A 12,542-nucleotide genomic window follows, 5' to 3' on the forward strand; every position below is an offset into this window, starting at 1 on the left:
CCTGGGACACCCTGACACAATCACATCACACCCCAGCAAGGAGTCTCCTCCTTCAGTTAATCTCCCACACTTTATATATTATTGTGCCTTGGGGGCCCCCAGGCAGCCGGAGCAGAATTGCAAACAGGTGGAGCTGAGTGCCTGGAGGAGAGCAGCTAGAATCTGAGGTGATGCTTTAATGACCTCCCCACCTCCCCCTTCTATGAGGCAACACCAACCAGCCATATCCTATGTTGGGAATGGCTTCACATGACGCTTGGAGGACCCATGTGTTCTGATGGGACCGCTTCACAAAACGAAAATACAGCAGCACTTGTCCCTGTGAGTTCACATGCATGTGTGGACACCGCCAGCTCCAGCCGTGTGCCACTCAGACACAAGGATCCCAGCCCACAGTTTGGAGGGTTTCATTGAGTTAGCCCCTCATATTGGTGTATGAGTGTGGTGATTGGTTTTAATCTCAAATTGCCACACATTAAAATCACTTGAGTAGAGACCTCACTTGAAAACCTATCCTGGTTGCTTTAATTGCCCTGGGAAGACCAGCCCCAAATGTGGCATCTTGGATAAAAAGATTACGGCAAAGGGAAGACCATACACCATTTGCTCGACTGGCCTTCCCTCTTGCCGCCACCGGTTGATTCATCCTGTTGCTGCTGCTGATTCATTCTCTGGGGTTACAACCAGTGTTTCCAGGTTTCCATCACGCTCTACAGACCAGTGGCTCTCAAGGAATCTACCAGGTTTTCAGAGCCAGACTGAGACTGCGGAGGAACCCAGGCTCCTGGATTGAGCAAGGACCAGCCTTTCAGGTATGAGAGAGCTGTTATTTCTGTTTATATAAATTCATATTCATCCTATCGGTTCAATTTCCTGTTACCTAGACTCTGGGTTGTTTTGAAAGTTATGATCAAACAGCCCAACTATACAGTGTCCAACAACAATGTATTGTGATGGAAAGGATATCTAAGCGCTCACTTAGATATCAGCACTTGGGATCAGGAGTTCCAGGTCATCTTTGGCTACACATGGAGTTTGAGGCCAGCCTGGGTTACATGAAGATTTGTCTCAAAAACAGAAACAAGACAAAAGGGAAGGAGTGAAGGGAGGAAGATGTCTAAATACTATGTACCACAAAGATGTCTATTGTCAGCCCTGTGCTGGTCACTGCTGGCCACTGCTGCATTGTGGGATCTCATTCGCTGCAGACACCTGCAATGCCCTCTGACTGGCCTCACCCTTCTGCTTAATTCCCACCAGATTCAAACTTGACAAATCCAGGCTCACAGAGGGTCAGGGGATAGTCACTGACTCCTCCAAACAGGAAAAGAATTTGGATACGGGATGACCCAAGACCATCTGTCCACCCTAGCAGTCAATGCCCTTGAATCAGATGACAGTCCATTTTACAGATAAAAAGACTTAGGTCCTGAAAGATTTATTTGCTGTCACCCAGCCTCACAGAAGTAGAGGAGCCCCATAAGCTACGAAATGGCTAAGAGCTGCTTTTCCTCCCCCTCAGTAATAGCTCTTGCTAGGAGTGTTTGCTTGGAGAAGGTTCTCAAGGACTCATCTACATTCCCTGGGACCCTAGGGATGGTGTCTAATCTCCCTGGCCACAACCACAATTGTAGAGCATCAAGGCAGGAAGAAGCCTGGGCTATGTTTGCACCTGATCACCCTTGTCATTGGCAGGAAAGCAGAGTTCCCAAGGGAAGTTTGAACTGTGCTTTATCGCACAGTACTGCGGATGAGGTCCACGAACAGGAGCTCACTGTGCTTCACCGCACGGCACTGCGGATGAGGTTCACAACGTGCTTCACCGCACGGCACTGCGGATGAGGTCATAGCACAGCATGGCGGATGAGGTCCACGCACAGGAGCACAGGTTTGAGTTCAATCCTCCTGCCTCGGTTCAGAACTGCTCACCTGGTCACCATGTGACTAAGATATCAGAGGCATAAATCGCCTACCCAGATGTTGGTACAGGAGCTGGCAGAGGTGTGGGCTGAGGAGAGAAGACAGGGAAGCAGGATGGCTAGAAAAGAACGCTCTGCACCTCCAGAAGACTCTGTTCTCTCAAAATCAGGAAATGTCCACACACGTGAAGAGTCAATTATCCTCTCCTGGTTGGAATTGATTGCCACGGACTTAAATTTGTGGGTTATTGAAATAGCTGGGGAAAGAAACCTGAAGGTGATTAGACTGGAGTAAACCAAACATGCACACCGCAAAGAACTGGACAGTCCGTGACTGTTGTTAGCACCTTGACCTGAGGCCCACACCTCTGTGCTTTTGCCCTGTTCCCAACCATGGGGGGGAGGGTGGGGGGTGGGGAACTTCAGTGATTCTCACACCGAGTGGGATTCTCCTCTGGTCTCCTAGAAGCCCCATAGCTTCTGTGTCGTGACACTGGCCACACTGGCTGTTACAACTTGTGTATCTGTCTTCTCGATTCCAATCTTTTAGCACCCAGGCATGGACAGTAGGCTGCCTGGAAGAGTAGAGGAAGAAACAGAGAGGAGAACAAGAAGCCAGCCCCTATCTCATCTCCTCCTCTCTCTGCTCCCTCTGAATCCAGGCTCAGAGATATCAGGCTCCTTCCTACCCAGCTCCAGGATTTGGCTTCAGACCAGGTTTCTCTGGTAATAAATCATTCATCAGCCCCAAATAACTCCAGCTAATGCCCTGCTTCTGACCAAACTCAAGGGTCCCAAGTTACACAGAACTTATTCCCAACCCTAAGTGTTCCATATGCCTCTGCCAGGACTCAGGGAGGTTCCCCAAGAGCGTCAGAAGGTTAGCATGCACTCTGTGCAGGCACTGAAGTCACAGAAGTACACAAAGTCCACCAGGGCTTTCAATTAGCCAGACACCTGAAACATTTCCAAAGAGAATGGACAGAGTCAGAAAGTGATAGGGAACCAGGCAGGTGCCATTAGTAAACTGTTCTAACAGTAAGTTGGTGCTGCCTCCTCCCTGTCCTCTCCCGAGTCACATATATCCCAGGCAAGTCTTAAACTCACTGTTAGACAGGCGTGACCTTGAACTTGTGATCTTCCTTCCTCCGTCTCCCAGTGCTGGACTTACTCATGTGCTGTCAACATCACTGTTATTGGATGCTGAGGACTGAACCCAGGGCTCTGTGCAGCTGGACCAGTTGGTTCATTAAGGAGCTCTAGGAGAGTACTGAGCGAGGGCATGTTGGAAACTCACACCGAATCCTCAAGATGTAACCAAGCAAAGTAGAGTGCCAGGACATCTGGAAGGTTTTTTAGGGACTTAGTCACATTCTAGAACATGCTTACATTCTGACACACTAATGTTCTGGGGTTGCCTGTGCCCTCACTTTGCCTGTCCGCTTAAGGGCTCTTCTGCCCCACCCCCATCCCACAGCATCAGCCAGCACTACAAACGAAAACATCACCCCCTGCAAGCATTTACTCTTCTCCTCATTCTTTAAATCAATAACTTTAATATTTTGGAGAATGTAAGCCTCCTTAAAGAAAATGTTAAAAGTGAATACTTGGTTCCTTCTCCCTGGGGAAAAATTTATGTGTATTTTATATATCATTTCATATATTCAATGAGGATTCTTGGCAGTCCTTAGATTCTAAGTTAAGAGCTATTTAATTTTACCCTGTCTTGATCCAGAAGACATTTAAGATAAATCAAGATGGACAGGTTTGAGACGGGTCAAGAGGAGACTGGATAAAAAACAAGGCACAAAGTGGAGTCTGGACTGAGACCAGCACAAATGCTGTGCCCTACAACTAAGTCTGTGTCATATATTTAGCTCTGAAGACTCTAGCAACCAAGGTAAAAAGGGAAACACGTCACTTATACAGGTCACAGTGCCCATGAGATAAAAACAAACCACTTGTTCCTCAGAAGAGGCACAGCCAGCCTTAGTGTGATAGACAGATGAGATTCCTTCCTGAAAGACCAGTGAAGAATGACAAAGGACAGTTCTCAGCAGAGCCTCCCACAGACTCCGATGCTTTCCCTTTGGCAGAACATCCAATGTCTCCTCTTTTGCCTGGAACTCTCTTGGTTTTAGTGTAGTATGAAGCAAACTGAGAAGACTGGTCTGGTGTTTTTATTGTTGTTGTTGTTGTTTTGTTTTGTTTTGGGTTTTTTGTTTTGTTTGTTTGTTTGTTTGTTTTGTTTGGTTTTGGTTTTTTTGAGACAAGGTTTCTCTGTGTAGCCCTGGATGTCCTGGAACTCATTCTGTAGACCAGGCTGGCCTGGAACTCAGAAATCCGCCTGCCTCTGCCTCCAAAGTGCAGGGATTAAAGGCAGGTGTGCGCCACTGCTGCCCGGCTTTTTTTTTTTTTTTAATGTAACTTTATTTACTTTCTGTGCATTGGTGTTTTATGCATGTTGTTCTGTGTAAGGGTGTTGGATTTCTTGGAACTAGAGTTACAGATCATTTTGAGCTGCCGTGTGGGTGCTGGGAATCGTACGTACCCCAGTCCTCTGGAAGAGTGGTCAGTGCTCTTAATTGCTGAGCCATTTCTCCAACCCTGACTGATCTAATTTTGGGTTACAGTTCAGCTATGGGCCGATGAGATGGCTTATCAGGTAAAGGCACTTGCCACCAAGCCTGACGACCTGAGTTTCATCTCTAGAACTCACATGGTAGAAGGAGAATCACACAAGTTGTCCCTTGACCTCCAGGAACATGTTGACTGTAGTATTAATTTTTGTTTTGTTTTATGTGCATTGGTGTTTTGCCTGCATGTATGTCTGTGTGAGTGTGTTGAATCTCCTGGAACTGGAATTGTAGACAGTTGTGAGCTGCCATGTGGGTACTGGGAATTGAACCTGGGTCCTCTGGAAGAACAGCTAGTGTCTTAACTGCTGAGCCATCTCTCCAGCCCCTCTCTCATAACACACACACTTGTTTTTAAAAGCTTTTGTAAGCCGAGAGTATAACCCAGTTGGAAGAGAACACGTTTAACACATTGAAGATTCTCCATTCCATCCCCAGTATCGGAAAAAAGGCACAGCCACAACGAAACTACTTCATCTAAGATTAGTCTGCAAAGTTATGCATAATTGAAATTATTCTTGGATGGCTTTTTTGTTTGTTTGTTTATTTATTTATCTTTGGCTTTTTGAGACAAAGTTTCTCTGTGTAACATCCCTGGCTGCCTAGAACTCACTTCATAGACTAGGCTGGCCTGCGTCTCCTGGGTCCTGGGATTAAAGGCATGCTCCACCACACCACACCCAGCTAATTTTTATTTTTTTGAGGCAGGCTTTTATGTAGCCCAGGCTAGCCTCAGATTCCTTAAACTCCTGATCCTTCTGCTTCTACCTCCCAAATGCTGGTATTACAGATCTGCATCGCCACACACAGCTCGAAAACCCATCTGTAAAGTCTCTCAGTATTCACCTCTGAAGGAGAACAGCACTGTCACTAACACACACAGCCTTTTCCTCCCCTGCCCATGGAATAGGCTACAATTCCTTTAGTGTGAGAACTGATGAAAAGACTGACTTGCCCAAGGGCAGCATCATGAGAATCATGTTGTGTGTGTAAGATGCACACACATGAAGGAACTTAGGAGGCATCTCGCCACTAGGACTCATGGAAGAGACAGTTAACTAACCTCTCCTTTGACACCTAACCCTGGTTGATGTTGGGTATATACTCTACAGTTAGCATAAAATCTATTTTTCTATTTCTGTCTATCTATCTCTCTAGTCTTTTGATAGAAAATATAATTGAATTCTGTAAGCTGAACAAAAACTATACCTATCTCACAAAATTGCTGTAAGAATTTAAAAGGCTCAGTATTGTGGGCTATGGCTCTTGTGGCCAATGGGTCACTTGGGCTGGGTTTGGTCCCCCAGAAGCAACGGATGAAGAGTAATCTTCAAGTGTATTAAATGTGGGTAGTTTCTTTTGTGTCTTTAGATTTTTGGCTTACATTTTTTTTTTAAAGATTTATTTATTTATTTTATTATGAGTACACTGTAGCTGTCTTCGGACACACCAGAAGAGGGCATCCAATCTCTTTATGGATGGTTGTGAGCCACCATGTGGTTGCTGGGATTTGAACTCACGACCTCTAGAAGAGCAGTCTGTGCTCTTAACCACTGAGCCATCTCTCCAGCCCCTTGGCTTACATTTTTGAAGCAGGGTTTTATGTAGCCCAGGCTGGCCTTGAACTCCCAATCCTCTCCAGTCTACCCCCTGAGTGTTTGGATTCTAGGCATATGCCACTACATGTGGTGCTGAGGATGGAATGCAGGGTGTCATGCAGACTTATCAAGCACTCTACCAAATGAGGTACAGCCTAGCCTATCTCCTGTATTTTCTATGGTAGTTCTACATAGAAGCCCTGTTGGGGATTTGGCAAAAGACCCTGTAGCAGAGACAGGTTGTAGGGGGTGAGCCCTCGGTAGTTATAAAGGACCACCAAGGTTCCTAGGCATAATGGGCAGCCTTCTTCAGAGTCTTTCAGAGTGAGGACCTCTGGAATCTCTCACATGGGCTACATCAAGTAAGAGAGTGGGGTCTGTGGCCTTGCCTCTGTCACCACACTTGGTGAGTGACTCCAAACATACCCAGACAGCAACAGCTCCTGAGTTCCTGGTGTTTAGACTGCACAGCCCCTTCCCATGTGGCTCGATGGTCTCTGGGGGCAGGCAGCCCTGGCTGGCTGGGATCTGTCTGGAGGACTGGCACACTGGGCTGTGTGCCAGGAAGGCAGCCACAAACCAATGAGAAACAGAGGGGCTGGGACTAAGCAGACAGAGGTGAGTTCAGAGGCCAAAGAGACTGAGCTTGGACTGTGCCTGCTGGGAGGGAGCAAATGGGATTGGTTCTGAAGGCTCTGAGTGGAATATATCTGATACTTATTTCCCAGAGGCTTAGAGAATGATGGTTAGACACCTACTGTGATTGAAATTCTAGGATAATGGCCATGAAGTCTGACTTAACTTTTAGGACAGAACCTTCTTTTCCACCACTTAACAGTGCTGTGAACAGCAAGCTACTTACCTCTCCCAAGACTCAGTTTACATGTCTCTTAAATGGGAACTCTGTGACATTCCTGCATTGTAGAATTGTTCTGAGGATTAGGTCAAATGACTAACACTGCTACATGATACTTCATTTATGTTGGTTCTACTAGCAAGTTTTCTGTATGTAAACTTTATCCTCACAGTAATCCAGGGGAGGGGATATTTTCTTCCTCACCTTTGAGGTGATAAAAATGGAAGGTCAGAGAGGCCGAATAACTTGCCCCAAGTCACACAGCTAACAAGTGGTGGAATAGGACTTAGCCTCCTGTGGAGACCATTGTTCACCAAGCTGCTATTGCATTCCTTTCCATGGAGTAGCCTTACTTGCACACAAGAACTGTTCCGTCTCTATCAGCTGCCAGCATCTCACTTGTGTCTTGACAGCTTTATTTTGCATATTATGATTACATTTTAGCTATTAGGGAATCTTTCCGAGCCTAAATCTCCTCACATCACACCTCTCCTCTGTGTTTCCGGTTCGATCCCCAGAATTTGTCTAGCACTGAGCATCCCTCTTGTATCTCTCCAATCTTGAAGAGATATGCAGTAGCAACCAGACCTGCCAGGTGTGGCTGTGGCTAGCTAGCTTCCTTCCTGTCTGTTGGTGACTCAGTCATTAACCTAAATGATAGGATCACAGGACTGACAAACCTCTGACAAATCCCAGAACCACGACAGGTCTGGAGCAGATGCCTTCCACTCCACAGCCCAGCAGCTACATAAACAACTACACAATTTGCAGGGTTTTAATTAAAAACGCAGGGTGTCCTAGTGTGTAGTGCCTGTTGCTGTTATAAACAGCATATAACTGAAAGCAATTTGGGGGAGGAAAGGGTTTATTTGTCTTACACTTCCACATTGAGGGAAACCAGGGCAGGAGCTCAAGGCATGAACCTGGAGACAGGAGCTGAAGCAGAACCAGAGGTTCCAGTTGTCTCTGATTCCCCAGTGACAGAGGAGAAAGATTTAGCTTTTTAGCTAGTTCATGTGAGTCCCTCAAGCACGATGTACCACCTGTAGCTCCGATAGCTTAGGGTGCTTGGTAAACTTGCTTTGGGGAAGTAGGAATTTTACAGTTACTGCCAGCCACTGGCATGTGCCTTGTCTCTTATGAAGCTTTGAGGGCAGAGAGAGAAAGAAGCCTAAAGACCCTCGACCCAGTGGCTCTTAACCTTCCTAAAACTGAAACCCTTTAATACAGTTCTTCATGTTGTGGTGACTCCAACCCTAAAATTTTGCTAACTACTTCATAACTGTGATTTTGCTGTTACAAATTGTAAGTATCTGTGTTTTCTGGTAGTTTTAGGCAACCCCAGTGAAAAGGTGGTTTGGCCTCCAAAGGGGTCATGACCCACAGGTTGAGCACCACTAAGTCTAGCCCAAACCAAACATTGACCAGGAGCTTTAATCCAATTTCCACCCTTTGCAAAGGTACAGGCCCCGAGTGGATCCTGCATCTTTTGTTCATTTCCTCCTGCCAAGTGCCTACTAGAAGCTGAGTCTAGACAGGACAAAACAAAGGAAACATTAGGCTCTAAGAAAGCTAAAGGCCAGCTGGGCTCTCGCCTGCTACATAACGCCTACATGTAGCTGCTGGGCTTTAGCCTGAGATTCAGTCTGACCTTTTTCTTTCCTTTTGTTGTTTTGAAACAGGGTCTTAAGTTTGTAGCCCCAGATGGCCTGGAAGTCATTCTACAGGCCTTGAATCTGCAGCAATTCCAGGGGCTGGAATTATGTGACACTTCATCCAGCTACAATCTGGTGTTTATAGGATCCTGGGCCACATTCCCCTAAGGCACCAACTCTGAGGCCTGGGAATTTGTCTGCTATGCCAGTACCCTTCTGAGGTCCTAAGGGTACTCTTTCCTTCTCACAGAATGGGGTCACTGGCAGGGCCAGCCTAGGCTCAACTCCAAGCCTACCATTTACTCACTATGACCTTGGGCAAACTGTATCTGAGGCCCAGTTTCCTCATCTGCTAAATGGGCTCCATGTTGCTCGGCCTTCCTCCCAGGCACTCTCTTCCAGGAGGTCCCTTCACACTGAAGGCAATTAAGGTCGCTACTCCCACCTACCCCACAGCGGCTTCCTGATCACAGCTTGTCACTGGCTTCTGGAGAGTGCTGGGCTTCAGGGAACCTGGTCAGAGGCCATCAGTGGGTGGGGTGCAGTGTCAGCTGCTATTCCTGGAGTAATGGAACCCAGCTGGTTTCAGGTTCCCTCAGGGAACCCTTGCCGGGGGCAGTTTGCTAAAGGTGAGCAGAGTATCCAGTTTAGGCATGTTCTCCTGGGTCCTCCATGTGGCCAAGCAGAGAGGACTTTGGAGCACAGAGTGAGCTGTGGGGACATCATGTCCCTCTGCAGCTGGCCTTAGAGCTGCTTGGTGTCCAGCATCTGAATGGAAGGATGTAGGCAGGACAAAATCCTAATCCCAGCCGCTGTCCACAGGGTCTGTTGTGTTCCTAGTAGCTACTTTAGCTGAGACTCAGTTTCTCTGTCTGAAAAATGGAGAGAATAAAAGTTTCCTTGGAGGGTTGCTGAGAGGACTAGAATAGTTTGTACTCAGACAGTGGTCATGTTGGGGACCATGAACTCCTAAGTGACAAATGCTATCAGCGTCTCTGTATCCCCAGCATCCAGCTGAGGGAGTAATGAGGAACAGAGGGCAAAGCTGTACTGATCTAATCACAGGCCCCTTCATGGACAAGCTTAGTTCCCAGAGCCCGGCTGTTGGAAGGTGGCAGAACATCTGAGGATGGGCTTTAAGGGACAATTTTAGGTCATTGTGGGGTGGGGAATGAGGTAAGTCATGTGGATATGTTTGTGAGACATGTATCCATGTGCCTTCATGTGTATGCAAGTGGAGCCCACAGTTCGACAGTTTGACCACTCTCCACCTTAGCTGTTGGGGCAGGGTTTCTCACCTGTATCCAGAGATTGGTGGTGTGGGCCAGTCTAACTAGTTCTGCTTGTTCTGGGGAATCCCCTGTCTCCGGCACCCAGCTGTGGGATTATAGGAGGACCACACCTACCTGGCTTGTGGTTCCGAGGATCTGACCTCTGTTCTATATGTTTGTACAGCAAGCACTTTACCTGTGAGTCATCCTTCCAGGCTCACTCCCTCTTGGCAATTCTTCCTTTCTTTCTCTTTTGGTTTTTCAAGATGGGGCTTCTCTGTGCAGCCATGTCTGTCCTGAAACTTCTCTGTAGACCAGGCTGGCTTCAAACTCACAGAGATCTGCTGGAATTAACGGAGTGGGCACCACTACCTGGTCCCCTCGGTAGTTCTTAAGAATGTTGTTACATAGCTGGTGGTGTGTAATCCTAGTGCTTTCACTAGGATTTCACTAATTCAGGGCTAGCCTTGGCAATGTAGCAAGCTGAGACGCCAGCTGTGGATGTTTGAAGAGGCCCCAATAGGCTCATATAGCTAAATCTTGGTCCCCAGTTGGATATTTGGGAAGGAATAAAAAGTATGGCCCTATTAGGAAAGGTGTGTTACCAGGAACTGGGGCCCAACTAAATGCTTTCTTTTATATTGCCTTATAAAAGATGTTTTATCAGCCAGGTGATGGTGGTACATGCCTTTAATCCTGCTACTTGAGAGGCAGAAGCAGGCAGATCTCTTAGAGTTTGAGGCCAGCCTGGCCTGCAGAGTGAGTTTTGGGACAGCCAAGGCACAGAAACCCTGTCTCAAAAAGGTGCTTTATCATAGCAACAGAAATGTAACTACTACAGTAGCCTAGGCTATCTGTTGAGACACTGCCTCAAAACAAAAGCAAAACATAAAATAATGAAAAAGGAAATGCAGCCATGAGGCAGCTCCACCTCAGCTGCTGCTGCAGAAGCCCTGGGACCCCATGTAAAGGCTCAAAGAATCAGCGACACAGAGTTGACCTCTGACCTCCATATGAGCACTGTGACATTCGTTCCCACACACACATTATACATGCAGAGATACAGGAATAAATAAATGAATCGATACATATTCAAGATTAGAAAAGGGGAGCAGGTGGTGGTGGTACACACCACTAATCCCAGCACTCGGGAGGCAGAGGCGGTCAGCCTGCTCTACAAAGTGGGTTACAGGACAGCCAAGGCTACACAGAGAAATTCTGCCTCAAACAACAACAAAAGAACAACAACAGCAGCAAAAAAGTCAGTGGTTAGCCGGGCAGTGGTGGCGCACGCCTTTAATCCCAGCACTTGGGAGGCAGAGGCAGGCAGATTTCTGAGTTCGAGGCCAGCCTGGTCTACAGAGTGAGTTCCAGGACAGCCAGGGCTACACAGAGAAACCCTGTCTCGAAAAACAAAAACAAAAAAAAAAAAGTCAGTGGTTAAGAGCACTGGCTGCTCCTTCAGGAATCCTGAGTTCAATTCCCATCAACCACATGGTGGCTCACAACCATCTGTAATGGGATCGGATGCCCTCTTCTGTCATGCAAGCACACATGCAAATAGAGCACTCATATGCATAAACTACATAAACCTTTTAAAAACAAAAAAAGTCTGTTCTGTGACACTTAGATTTTGAACTTCCAGAACTGTAAACAAAATCAATCTCCTCCTCCTTCTCTTCCTCCTCTCCCTTGAATTTAGAAATTCTCCTGCCTCTGCTTTTAGAGTGCTGGGATTATAGGCATGTGCTACCAGTGCCCAGCCACCTCTTTTCTAATAAAGTTAGCTGCCTCGAGTATTCCGTTGCAGCAGCGCAAAGCTGCTAAATGCAGACATGAATGCCTCATTTGGCTTCTGTGTTTCAGATTTTCCTTACTAATTCCTATTAAATCTTATCTGCAATCACTACCTCTTCATTTGCCCTGGTCCTCAAGCATCTACCTTGGCTTGTGTGTGCCTGGGACAGGAAGTTCACCTCCTAAGATTTCCCATTCTGCTAAGTAGAATCTTCTTCCTTCTTTCTTCTCTGTCTCTATAATATGAGGTTTGTATCCACTGGGCCTGCTTCTGCTTTCTAGATCTGTGTAAATCAAGCCTAGTTCCACTTCAGGAGAAATTAGGAAGTGGTAGGCACTGAATTAGAAACCTCATTTCATCCCTTAACCTAGACATCAGCCTTCAAAGTGGACCATCTCTACTTCAGAGATGAGCAACAGCCTCAGAAAGGATGTAAGCTTTCTTACCTGACAGGGTTTTGCTTTTTTGTTTGGATGGTTTTTTGGTTTGGGGTGGGGTTCCATCTATTTTTTTCTTTTTTTTTTTTCTTCTCTTGGTTTTGTTTTTTTGTTTTTGTTTTTTCTATGTATACCAGGCTGGCCCTAAACTATGTAGGTGAGACTGGTCTCAACCTCACAGCAGTCCTCCTGCCTGATAACTGGGGTTACAGGTTACCATATCCAGCTAACATAGCCCATCCATGTGACCACAAATTTCTCCAAAATGCTGCCATCTCAATGCTTAGCAAACTTGCTGGAAGACAGGATTTGTCTCCAGAGTTTTCCTTCCTGTCTCTCCCCTTCAATACACATGTGACATTTATCTTTGCT

The sequence above is a fragment of the Grammomys surdaster genome, unplaced genomic scaffold (assembly GCF_004785775.1).
Source record: "Grammomys surdaster isolate TR1022 unplaced genomic scaffold, NIH_TR_1.0 100, whole genome shotgun sequence".
Classification (NCBI taxonomy): domain Eukaryota; kingdom Metazoa; phylum Chordata; class Mammalia; order Rodentia; family Muridae; genus Grammomys; species Grammomys surdaster.